This window comes from Suricata suricatta, chromosome 15, assembly GCF_006229205.1.
Source record: "Suricata suricatta isolate VVHF042 chromosome 15, meerkat_22Aug2017_6uvM2_HiC, whole genome shotgun sequence".
Classification (NCBI taxonomy): Eukaryota; Metazoa; Chordata; class Mammalia; order Carnivora; family Herpestidae; genus Suricata; species Suricata suricatta.
Genome location: NC_043714.1, coordinates 71,505,454 through 71,516,671, shown reverse-complemented (window position 1 = coordinate 71,516,671; position 11,218 = coordinate 71,505,454). Strand labels below are relative to the sequence as shown.

General features: G+C 52.1%; 1 long non-coding RNA gene across 2 annotated transcripts; it reads right to left on the bottom strand.

Moving 5' to 3' along the window:
- Window positions 1-4,944: 4,944 nt before the first annotated feature.
- Window positions 4,945-6,829, bottom strand: LOC115279129. Of its 2 annotated transcripts, none has more exons than XR_003903224.1 (3): window positions 5,872-6,829; window positions 5,295-5,381; window positions 4,945-5,173 (listed from the first exon to the last, which is right to left on the bottom strand). It is a non-coding gene; the product is annotated as an uncharacterized LOC115279129 (long non-coding RNA). The 2 variants fall into 2 exon arrangements; XR_003903225.1 differs by having other exon boundaries at window positions 4,945-5,381; window positions 5,872-6,371; window positions 6,643-6,829.
- Between the last annotated feature and the right edge of the window lie 4,389 nt (window positions 6,830-11,218).

Below are 11,218 nucleotides of genomic sequence, written 5' to 3'. Positions count from 1 at the left end.
CTCCTCCCTCAGACACAAGCCTCACTCATACTTTTTTGTGTGGATTTTCATCACACATTACACCTAGAGTCTGAATCTTTTACTGGAATGGAAAGGTCCCCTTCCACCAAGGGCTAGGGACATTTCGTCTTCAGCCGTCCTAGAACGTGAGGGGAAATTATGTGGCGCTTCCTCCGAGCACATGGCGGAAGGGCCGGAAAGAGCCCTGCACCGGGCCTTGCAGTGTTCTCAGCCCTGCGGGTTAGAGACGGGTGGCGGCCGAGATCAGATCACCACGCCCTGCTGCGGGCCAGGGACCCGTCTGCAGGCATGGGGCCAAAGCGTCCGGAACACTACAGCTGGATGTAAAGCCTTGATTGCCGGCCTTTCCTCCACCGTCACCATGAGGACAAAGCATGACGTCTGCTCCACAGCCCCATCACCCACCCCAAGTCTGCCGGCCCTGACCCACCTCACCCCCAACCTATGCCAGCTCACCGCATGCACCCTCTGGTCCCCCCTAAGTCCTAGGCCCTCTCGCCACCTTCCTGCCTGTCCCTTACATTGAGGTGGCCCCCGAGTCCCCAGGTACCGGATTCCCTGCATTGGCCATGCTCTGGACAATGCCAGCAACCTCAATGCTGGCCCCCCTGCCCCTCCCAGTGGCTCCTCTGGGGACCAGCCTGCTGGGCATTGTCAGCAGGAAAGAGGCCCGTGTTCCCCCCCAGGCTGGCCCGGCTCCTCCTGCAAGATGGAGACTGGAAGCCCTGCTCTCTGTATTCAGTGGAGATGCCCCCGCTTTCATCTTCTTCCACAGGAAGTGGGAGAGCAGAGGACAGGAACCTCTTTCTGTAAACTGTAAAATAGTAACTACTTAAATACACCAGGTTTTACAGGCTACACAATCTCCATCACAATGACTCAGCTCAGCCACGGGAGTGCCAAAGCCGCTGTAGACAAGGAAACGACAGAGCTGTGTGCCAATAAAACTTTATTTATAGACAGACACTAAAATTTTCATCCATATAATTTTCATGTCACAAAATATCATTTTCCTGTTGATTTTGTATAACCATTTAAAATGTAAAAACAATTCTTAAAAATGCAAAAAAAAAAAAAAAAAGGCTCTCACAATCCTTGCAAGAAGAAGCAGCCAGCGCGATCTGGCCTGTGGGCCCTGGTGTTCCAGGCCCTGGTGGAGATGAGCAAGTTTTGGTTTAGGGTCAGATGGGGGCATTCTGGTCCTCTTCCTACCACCTGTGGGCCCCAGGACCTTGGGCAAGTTACTTAACGTCTCGGGCTTTGTTTCTCCTCAAAAGATTTGGAAAATAATCAAGCCCTTTCCATCTGATTTTTGTGAGCCTTAACTGAGAAACAATGCAAAGTGGTTTGGGGCACAAATATCCCAGATGATAAAGCCTAAGCAGGGATGGCAGGGACTCTAGTATCATGGCAGAAAAATCTGGAATCCAGGATTGTGAAACAGCAGGGCAGAAGTCAGCTTTGCAATCAGAAAAGACCTGAGTTTCTCTCCTAGCTCAACCACTTGCAGCTGTGTGACCTTGCTCAAGTTCCTGGACCTCTCTGAGCTTCAGTTTCCTCATCTATAAAATATCGACGACACACTCACCTCACAGGCTCTCCAGAGGATGACTTCGATGGCGTAAAAGGTAAAGTGCTCGGCAGAGGTTAGACCAAAAATTGGTGATTATTATTTATCCCATCTTGATTTTTCTCCTATCCCAAAGTTCTGTCTTTCTTTTTCCAGAGAATAAGTCAGCACTCATTATCAAAAGCCCACCTCTCATCTCTGTCTCCAAAACATCCTTTTGATGCTTCCCCTGTGCTCCGTCCACACAACGTGCTCCCGCCCCCCTCCCTCCCCGCCACCGCTGGGAAAGCTTGTTGCTGGAAACTAGTGCAGCCCTTTGAACTGGCCTTCTTTCTCCAAGCTGAAAAGCACAGGGTGGTGTGCTGGGAGCTGTGTGTTTTCTCCACCTCACACTTGGAGTTTTTCTATCTGCATCTGAGGCTGACAAGGGACCAGCATGAGGACAGGCCACCCACAGGCCTGGCCCTGGGAGGGACATTGTCTGCCCGGCCCTGGGAGGGACAACTGTCTGCACAGCCCAGGCTGCAGCTGTGGGGCCCTCAGGTCCCCGTCGACTTTGTGGGTCAGACTGATGGTCGGTTCCCAGCCGGGCGCATCTCTGATCCGACATGGACAGCCCTGACTCGGGCCAAGCCTGTCTTGTTGCTGGGAAAGCTTCAGGACGTGGCATCTCAGAGGAACTAGAGTGATTTGAGGTGGGGAGGGACAGGAAAAGGCATGCATTCTGGTTGTCTGGTCCTTCTGTCCCTTGCAGGAGATGGATGGCCCAGGACTGAGGTTCGAGCAGAGAGATCAGCGCCAGGATGGAAGCCGGAAACAGGAAAAGACAGCGTGATCACTCACCCAGAGAAAGCTGGGTTTTGTCACCGAGTCCGGAGAGTGGGGACAGAGCCCCAAATCAGGACAAAGTCCAAGTGTAAGATGCCTTCTATCCCTGTGTGTCAAGTACCTTCCCTACACCACATACCTGACCTGGTCCAGGAACGTGCGGCAAACACCACCCAGTCCCCGCCTCCCAAGGAACTCACGTTCTAGGCGCAGAGTGTAATCACATACAGAGAGTGCTTCGTGTTCCTAAAACCCATTTCATTTCACCCATGCCACATAACTGGTCTACGGTTCCTGGCTTCTTTGCGCTATGAGCCACGTGGCTGAGTTCTGGCCAATGGATGGATGTGCCGGGGCAGGGAGGCCGAGACTGCCAAATGCTCCCATAGCCTCCTCCTGTGCTGGCTGAATCCATAAAGTCCAACAGAGGCCTCTAGGGACAGGCAGAATCCCAACATGGAGGGACCCCAAAACCCTGAGTAACTCTATGGAAGGCCACTGGCTGGCCAGGACCGTCTGCAACAGACTGGGTGTGAGTAAGAAATAAACATTTGACATGTTGAGCCACAGAGATTTAGGGCCTGGCTTGTTACCACGGTTACCGTGGTCAGAGCATATATGACATCATAAGAGCTGTGACACCATAAAACAGGTAAGTGACCAGATGAATCCCAGCCTCCCTCCCAGCTGAAGAGTTCCAGGATTTGAGCGCCCTCCAAGCCTCATCAGAGATGTTCCCAGGCAAATCTGAGCTGTTGCCACAGTCTGTCACTGGGCCCCCACACTGAGCCAGCCTCCCGCACCCCCCTGACTCATCCCACCCTCCCAGACCCCAGGCTGTCCCCTATCTGTCTCTCCAGGGTCTCTGAAAGCTGCCCGTGCTGGTCTTCCCGAGTACGAGTTGGGCGCTCCTCACTAGGCTTCGTGCTGCTAAGGACAAGGTCTTGGGTGACCTGAGCTGGGCCATCACCATGGTGTGGTAAACAGAACTCAGCAATGGGAAGATGGACTCTTGGTTCAAATCACGGGGGCTGCTCCTCAGCACCCCCTTCCTTTTCTAGGTCTGAGCTGTCCTCCTGGAGGTCCATCTAAACTTGACCGTCTGCGGTTCTAGAGACTCTGACTCATCTCTTCACAGCATTTCAAGTCACATACATGACATCTCTATTCACGTCCTCAGAAACTTGCTGTGGAGCAGCCTGTGATTGATGTGTTTGTGTCTGCATTTTGTGTTTAGTTTTTTTTTAATATTTATTTTTGAAAGAGAGAGAGTAGCAAGCAATCAGGGGAGGGGCAGAGAGAGAGTGAGACAGAGGATCTGAAGCAGACTCAGTGTGGACAGCAAGAGCCCAGTGCAGGGCTCGAACTCACAAACCATGAGATCATGACCTGAGCTGAGGTCGGACGCTTAACAGACTAAGTCACCCAGGCTTAGTATCCGTGTTTTAATGCTCATGACAACACTGAGGGGTGATACACTTATGTTGCAGAAGAGGAACCCGAGATTCAGAGAGAAGTGTCTGGGATTCACACTCAAGTCCTCCTGACCCCAGGGCCTCCATCTTTTCATCAGTATCTCTTTTTGACTCTCTGCTGGTTCTTTCTGTTCTTTCTGTTGCCTAAAGAATCAGCTTTAGGTTGGCTTGGAAGGTCAAGGATCAGGACCCTGGTCTGCCCTGAAATCACTGTGTGACCTTGACCCCTGTGAGGCCATTTAACCATCAGGAGGAACCGCAAGATGTTCTGAAACCTTGCATAGGTGGAGGGGGACTGGATGTGTTTCTAGATATAAAAATACTTTAAAGAGGGAAAGCATCCAACCGACATAAGGTGGTGCTTCTCCTGTGTGCATCAGACCTCATGGAGGGTGGAATGTGCTGGAAGCATCTGAACTCCCCATGCATTCAGAACTTGTGGAGAAGGAAGAGGTGTGTAATTTCTGTTGGGCTTGTTGCTCCAGAAACTCTGAGAGGGACTGGGAAATCGTGACTTCCAAAGCTCACAGCTTTGAGCGTGTGTGGACAGCTGGGCCCGGAGATGGTGTCATCTGCACGAGTGAGAAAGTCTCCCTTTAGCAAAAAGCAATTTGCAGGAAGGGAATTTCTGTGCTCTGCGTGTGGGCAAAAGGCAACCAAATGTTCCTTGGCATTCATGCTTCAACACGGTGAAATGGGGTTCCCCCCCCCACCATCCATGGGGAGAAAAGAGTAGGAAACCGCACATGACCAGGTCTGATCCAGAGCCGAGATCCAGCATGGGATCACACTCTGGAAAACAGAATATGAGGAAATAACTGAAGATGTTCACAAAGATCTACAGCATGCTTAGTACATCACTACTCACAGTACAAAAAGTAGACACAGCCTAAAACCTCAACTGAGTGAATTGATTACATCCATTTTGTGGTTTATCCATATATCAGAATCCTGTCATGCTATTAAAAGGCTGTTTCCATAGACCTGGTAGTGGGCTGAGGCAGTGTTAATCATGGGAATGGAATGTCAGCCCACGAGCTGCCCCTGCACCTCAGCCCATCTCCCGAAGGTGCGCAAGAAACTGGTGACAACAGTGTCCAACTCCTCGGACAGAAAGGGGCCACAAATGCCCAGCACAGTAAAAAAAAAATAATAATAAGACCCACACTAAGACATTTTATTGTAAGATTCAACCAGCTTCCAGATAGAAAAGAAAAGGAAAAAAAAAAGGGTCACACACAGAAGAACTAGAATCAGAATACCATCAGGCTATTTCCACCTGAAGGACCAAAATGAAGATATTTAGAGAGTCCAAAAAAAAAAGCTTCTTTGCAGCATCCAGGCCCAGGGGACAGCCACGCACCCACCCCCTCCCCACACCTTCCTCCATCCCCACCTACTCCAGCCTATAGAAGGGATTAGAGCGCTCCTGGAGTGGAGTCTTCAGGAAAATAAAATGGATTGAGGGCACTCGTGATGTTAGGTCCCTTGGAAAAAAAAATAAGCAAACGATCCTTAGAAAAGTAAACAAATAAAACACATGAAACGATATTTACTTACAGAAAAAAAATACAGTGTGCTATTTAAAGCAGGGCTAGAAATTATCTATAGAGTCATCATAATGTATGTGTTAGTTTGGGTTCCCTGAGGAGCAGATGCTACTAGATGTGCATGAGATTTAGTGGAGGAAACACCTAGGAAGGAAAAGGGGGAGGGAGGCAGAGGCAGAGGGAAGCCCTCACACCGCCCTGACACCTGGAAGGGCAGAAACTCAGCTTAAGAAAATTCTGCCCACACCGACCGGGGCCCCTCCAGCCAAAGTCCCCACTAAAGGTATCCAATCACATAGGGGCTGGAATTGGTGCCCAAGCTGGGCTGTCCCTGACCGGGGCGGCTGCAAGATGCCTGTTCCAGGGCTGGTTCCAAAAGGGGTGCCCCTGGGGATCGCAGCAGATGTGAACAGTAAACAGTGAGCACCTGTGTAAACTACTCCCAGACCAGATGTGGAGAGGGAGGCAGGAGGAGGTGGTGGCAGTGCAGAGACAGGCGGAGATCACGAGATCCCTGCAGGTGCTGCTCTACCTGTCTCAGTTCACCTGAAGGCAGACTGAGGCCTTTGGGCTCCCCACGTGGATGATGGGTGGAAGCGAATGTGTCCTCTTCCGGTGGATGGAGGATGGCCAGAAACAAGGGTGGTGGATGATGGGCAGAAGCGAGTGGGTCCTTTTCCGGTGGATGGATGATGGATGATTAACCAAGAATTAGTTAAGTAGCGGAAGTGAGTGGATCCTCTACAGGTGGATGGATGATGGGTGGAAGTGAGTGGGTCCTCTTCCGGTGGACGGATGATGGGCGGAAGTGAGTGGATCCTCTTCCGGTGGATGGATGATGGGTGGAAGTGAGTGGGTTCACATATGGTGGAGGAGGTGAAAAGTCCCGGAGCTTCAGCCCTTCCTCACTTCCTCTGTTGCAGTGACCTTGGAAGCCACAAGTTGAGGTGGTGACGGCACAAGATGAATTCATGGAAATCTATGAGTCACCAGAGAGAGGACAGCCCCCCACAGACTCCCCAAAGGCACCACCGACCTGCCTCCCTCAAGGACAACTGGGCCATCTACTCAAAGGAGAGCGCCGACCGGGATCCCCACAGCCTCTCGCCTGTCCCAGACTTCCTGCAGCGAGGTCTGGGGTCCCGCACAGGCTCCGTGGCACCCTCAGCGGCAGACACCGAAGTAGCCCCGCACTCACATTGGACCAGAGCAGACCCAGGCCCCGGCTCCCGCCACGTCAGGCTCCGGTGGAGCTCCCCGCCAGGCGTCACCGCTTCTCCGCCAGGCTCTACGCCCCACATCCAGGAGGCGCAGACGAGTTTGCCAGCCGGGAGCAAAGTTAGGCCAACGAGACAGGAGATGAGGAGGAGCCGACCCTTCTTCCCTGTGGTAGACGGTTCTGAGGGGCGGAGCACCGTAGCTGTGTTACGTGCCCAAGCAAGCAGGTGTCCTCTTGTGACGCTGTGGCCTCAGCAATGCACCCCTTGCTTGGTGTTCCCCCCTCTCTGTGTCACTTCCCTTTCCCCTCACTTCTTGCTGCCCCTGGGTCTGCACCTCACCCTGAGCCTGAGTGTGTAACCTTTGCCTCAGGCTCTGCGTTGGGTGGCCAAGACACCTCTGGAGGAGGCTTCTCAGATCTGCAGGCAACAGCAGGCGTTCAGGGGGAAGAAGTGTCTGAGGACAGGAGGGGAGGTTTGCTGAGCCCTGTGTTCAGGAACAGGAAACGGAATCCCTCAGAAAGGGAAGCAGGAACGCACACCAAGAACAGGGTGGAATAACTCCGTGAGCCTCTGGGAACGTGTTTACCCACCTGTGTGACTTCTCCCTGACTTTTTCCTGCAAAGTCATGTTACACCATGAAGACACCCGCAGGACCCGCCTCGCAGGGCTGCAGGGGAGGGAGGCGCAGAAGCCGGAGGGGCCGGATCCTGGAAGGGTCGGGATGGGTGAGGAAGGAGAGAGCGCTGCGCTATAGGGCATCCACCACAGCGACGGAGGGAGGACGGAGGCAGGTCCCGGGCCTGCAGAAACACCACCCACGCTAACAACAGTGACAAGACCTGCAACGCAGGTGAATTGCTTCGCTCTCTGGCCCCAGAAATGTCATATTTCTCTTTGATTTTATTTTGTACAAGAAATGGCGTATTTCCATATATTGCTAAATCAGATTAAATCCACCTCAGCCTTGTCAGCCCTCATCAGCAGTGAGCCCCACTTTCACATTTGCGGAACCTCCCCTCTCTCTTGAGACTCTAACATTTTATCGAGCACTCACTACGTACCAGATGCTGTTCTAGGCCCTCCCTATGCCTTAATTCAGTCAATCTTCGCAACATATCGGGTTAGATATTGTTAGCATCTTCATGTTGTTGATGGGGAAACTGAGGAACTTGCCCAAGATCCTACAGCTGGGCATTGATGGGGAGAGATGTGTGTCTCTGGATTCCTCAGTCTTAACTGATACACTGTAATGCGTTTTACGTGAGGCTTTTCCAGTCAAAACATGGAGGGTCTCTGGTCTTCTGAGCGCCATGGTGGCCACTCGTGGTCTTTTTTGTCAAGCCCTGTGTGGCCCATTTGAGCGGAAGGGCTCTGTTGGCATCCACCGCTCCTTCCGCAGAGCGAAGCCCTTTCCCATGGAGATATGGGCCATGGCCACACCACGGCGGAACCGGAGGCACAGGCCACCCAGCAGCCGCCTGCTGCTTCCCAGCTCAAGGTTCAACTGCCTGGGTAACCCTCAGCCTCTTCTTCTTGGGGGCTCAGGAATTTCAGTGATGTTTCTCTGGGATTGTGCTCCTGCCTCTCTGGGAGCTCAGCCTCCACCCCCACGCCCAGTAGGAGAGGACTGAGCCTTCATCCACCAGTCAGTTTCACACCGGGGCAAGAGAGGTCCATCCCTCAGAGGCATGAAGCCTTCCTCTTCCTTTTAGGAAAGAGAAAAGCACTTCTCTTTCTTTTCCAAGGAGATGAAGGGCCGCGGGGCACTGTTGAATAGGCTGTGCACTGGTTATGATAGGGGGTGCCGTTCATATTAATAGTCAGCACGGATTTAAATACTTACTAACATCATTTCTAAAAGACCAGAATAAAGCATCGCGGGGAAAGGGGGGTGCTTTCTCTTGGGCTGCAGGTGAGGCCGAGAGCAGCCGCCCACAGCACAGGATGAAGGGTCAAAGCACTATTCATGCCTCAGTCACATGGCCTGTTAACATGTTCAAGTATCTACTTCATCCAGGCACATTGCTAAGTACTTTATATTCATTATGTCCCTTAGCCTTTGAAACAATCCCATAAAGTAGGCAACACTGTGATCCCCATTTTACAGATGAGGAAACCAAGAATTAGTTAAGTAGTTTGTGCAAAGCTGTACAACTAATAAGTGGAGGAGTTGAGGTTTTTTAAAAATTTTTAATGTTTGTTATTTTTGAGAGAGAGCAGGGAGGAGCAGAAAGAAAGAGAATCTGAAACAGGCTCCAGGCTATGAGCTATCAGCCCAGAGCCCGACACGGGGCTTGAACTCACAAACCATGAGATCATGACCTGAGCAGAAGTCAGACGCTCAGCGGGCTGAGCCACCCAGGTGCCCCGAGATTCGAACCCACGTCTGCCTGATTTCCCAAGCCTCACTCTTAACCTCTGAGGCTGGCATAGGCGCACCAGGACTCAGCCTCGGGCAAGGAAGGATCGGAAGGGGTCTGCAGCCGTAAGACGTACTCAATTTCTACATAGTTATTTTCCTACCAGTGTCTGTTTTCACGGAGTTTTGAGATGGTGGGGCCATAGTGCCTATGCTGGCAGGCGTGGGGGGGTCGGGGTTGGGTCTGCATGTGCGGAAGCCTCATTGGGAGCCAGTACCACCAACTGGCCTGTGCAGCTTTGGACAAGTTGCTTAACGTATCAGATCCTCGAATTCCCTCCCCTGCAAAACTTGGGCTGCTGCTAACTTTTTTGCAGTAGGAGGATTAAATGATGTCTCTTATGTAAAGTGCCCAGGATGTCTCCTGCAAAAACGTGGGTCTCCCTTTTCACTTAGAACCCTCCCCGCCCCTAAATTCCCCACCACTGAGTCTGTAAGGAACCTGCCTATTCAGTTAAATTCCTGGAGCGAACAGTTAAAGCCAGACTTAAGCTGGGTTTTATTATCTGATGCAGATAACTTTTTTGATGTGTATCAATCATTTTCATTTGTAAGGTGGGTGGATTTTATATATCTAGAGCTAGCTGCTGGGAGAGAAATCTTTAAAGCTTCAAGATGGGATTTTAAAACATCTTTATAGATGAAAAAAGCAAAAGTTTAACCTTCAAGGAAAATGAAAGGGAACATGAAATCTATATTTGAACACATACAATACAAAAAAAAAAAAAAGAAAAGACTGAGTTTGGGACTGCAGATGTATGACCTTGACATCTATTGTTCGGGCAGCACGATCATCTGTGTTGTGGAGGAGGCTGCCCAATGTGTCTTAGGATTCCTCCAAATCCGTCCTCACCCACGATGCTGCCACAGAGCCTGACCCCCCCTTAGTAGAGATGCCTCGCCCGCTCATTCATTTATCCATTTCACCTCCCATCCACTCTCTTCATTCATTCATCCACCTGGGAGTCTCTTTTCCACCGCCTAGAGTGCAGAGATGACAGACCCTGCTTGGCAGAGAGCGAGAGAGACAGGCACGTGCGCACGGTCACAACACAGACCAAGTTTCACCTGTAACATGCTCGAAGAGCAGTAAGAACGGGGGAGGGGCAATGGACTCCATTCAAAGACAAACACGAGAACAGTATCGGTTTTCCTGTTCCGAGGTGCAATGAGCAAGAGCAGAATCAAAAAGACTTGGTATTGCCTGGGGATGTTGCAGAAGGCTCAGGAGGGATGGGGGAGGGATGGGGGAGGGCTGGGGGAGGGCTGGGGGAGGGCTGGGGGAGGGGGCCGCTGAGCCTGCTTACAGTAAGACCAGAAAGGCAGGAAAGGAAAGCAGGTGGGCCCTCACCCCTGGGCAAAGATGAACTACTTGAGGTGAATAATCCAGGTCACCCTAATTGCCCACTCATGTATTTGCTTCCAATTTCTGATCGTTTGCCAGATCAAGGCTACGAAGGCGCAGTACACAGGGTAGGTATGTTTTATGAAAGCTGGAGGTGCAGGATGGAAAAACAAGCGTCCCCTGCTCCAACCTTATCTTTTGCAGATCGGCAACTTCGTCCCAGAGAGGTTAAGAGATGTGCCCTGCGCAGCACATTAAGACCAAGACCCTGGGTTCCTCTAGTCGTGGAAACGCCTCCCCTGCAGGTGCTTATCAGCGTGTGTGCAGAGCCTTCACCTCCCTGGGGCAGCAGGTGCTAACACCCCCATCTTACAGAGGAGAAAACAGAGGCCGGACAGAGGACAGGAGGCCACCTGCCCAAAGTCACATGGGTGTGATCACAGAAGTTGGAGGCAAACCCAGCGATCACTGGCCTGAGGCAGGCTCCTGGGGTGCCTTCCGCGTTGCGGTGCTGCAGCCTAGAGGCGCGAGAGGGAGGCTGAATCCCGCCTGAGGGCCGCCTGGAGGAGGCGTTGTCCCCTCTTCCGGGCCTGGGCTGGGCCTCCCGCTGCTGCGCCTGACTTCCTCACGCCTCCCCGCACACACCCCCAGGGCCGCTCCCGGAAGCCGCACCATCGACTGCTGCCAAGCTAAAATCTAGGCTGGAACTGGGTGCAGCCTGCGCTGGAGGAACCCTTTTCCTTCCGCTTCTGGATGAGCGTACTGAGCGAGGAAGGCGTCTCCCTTGGA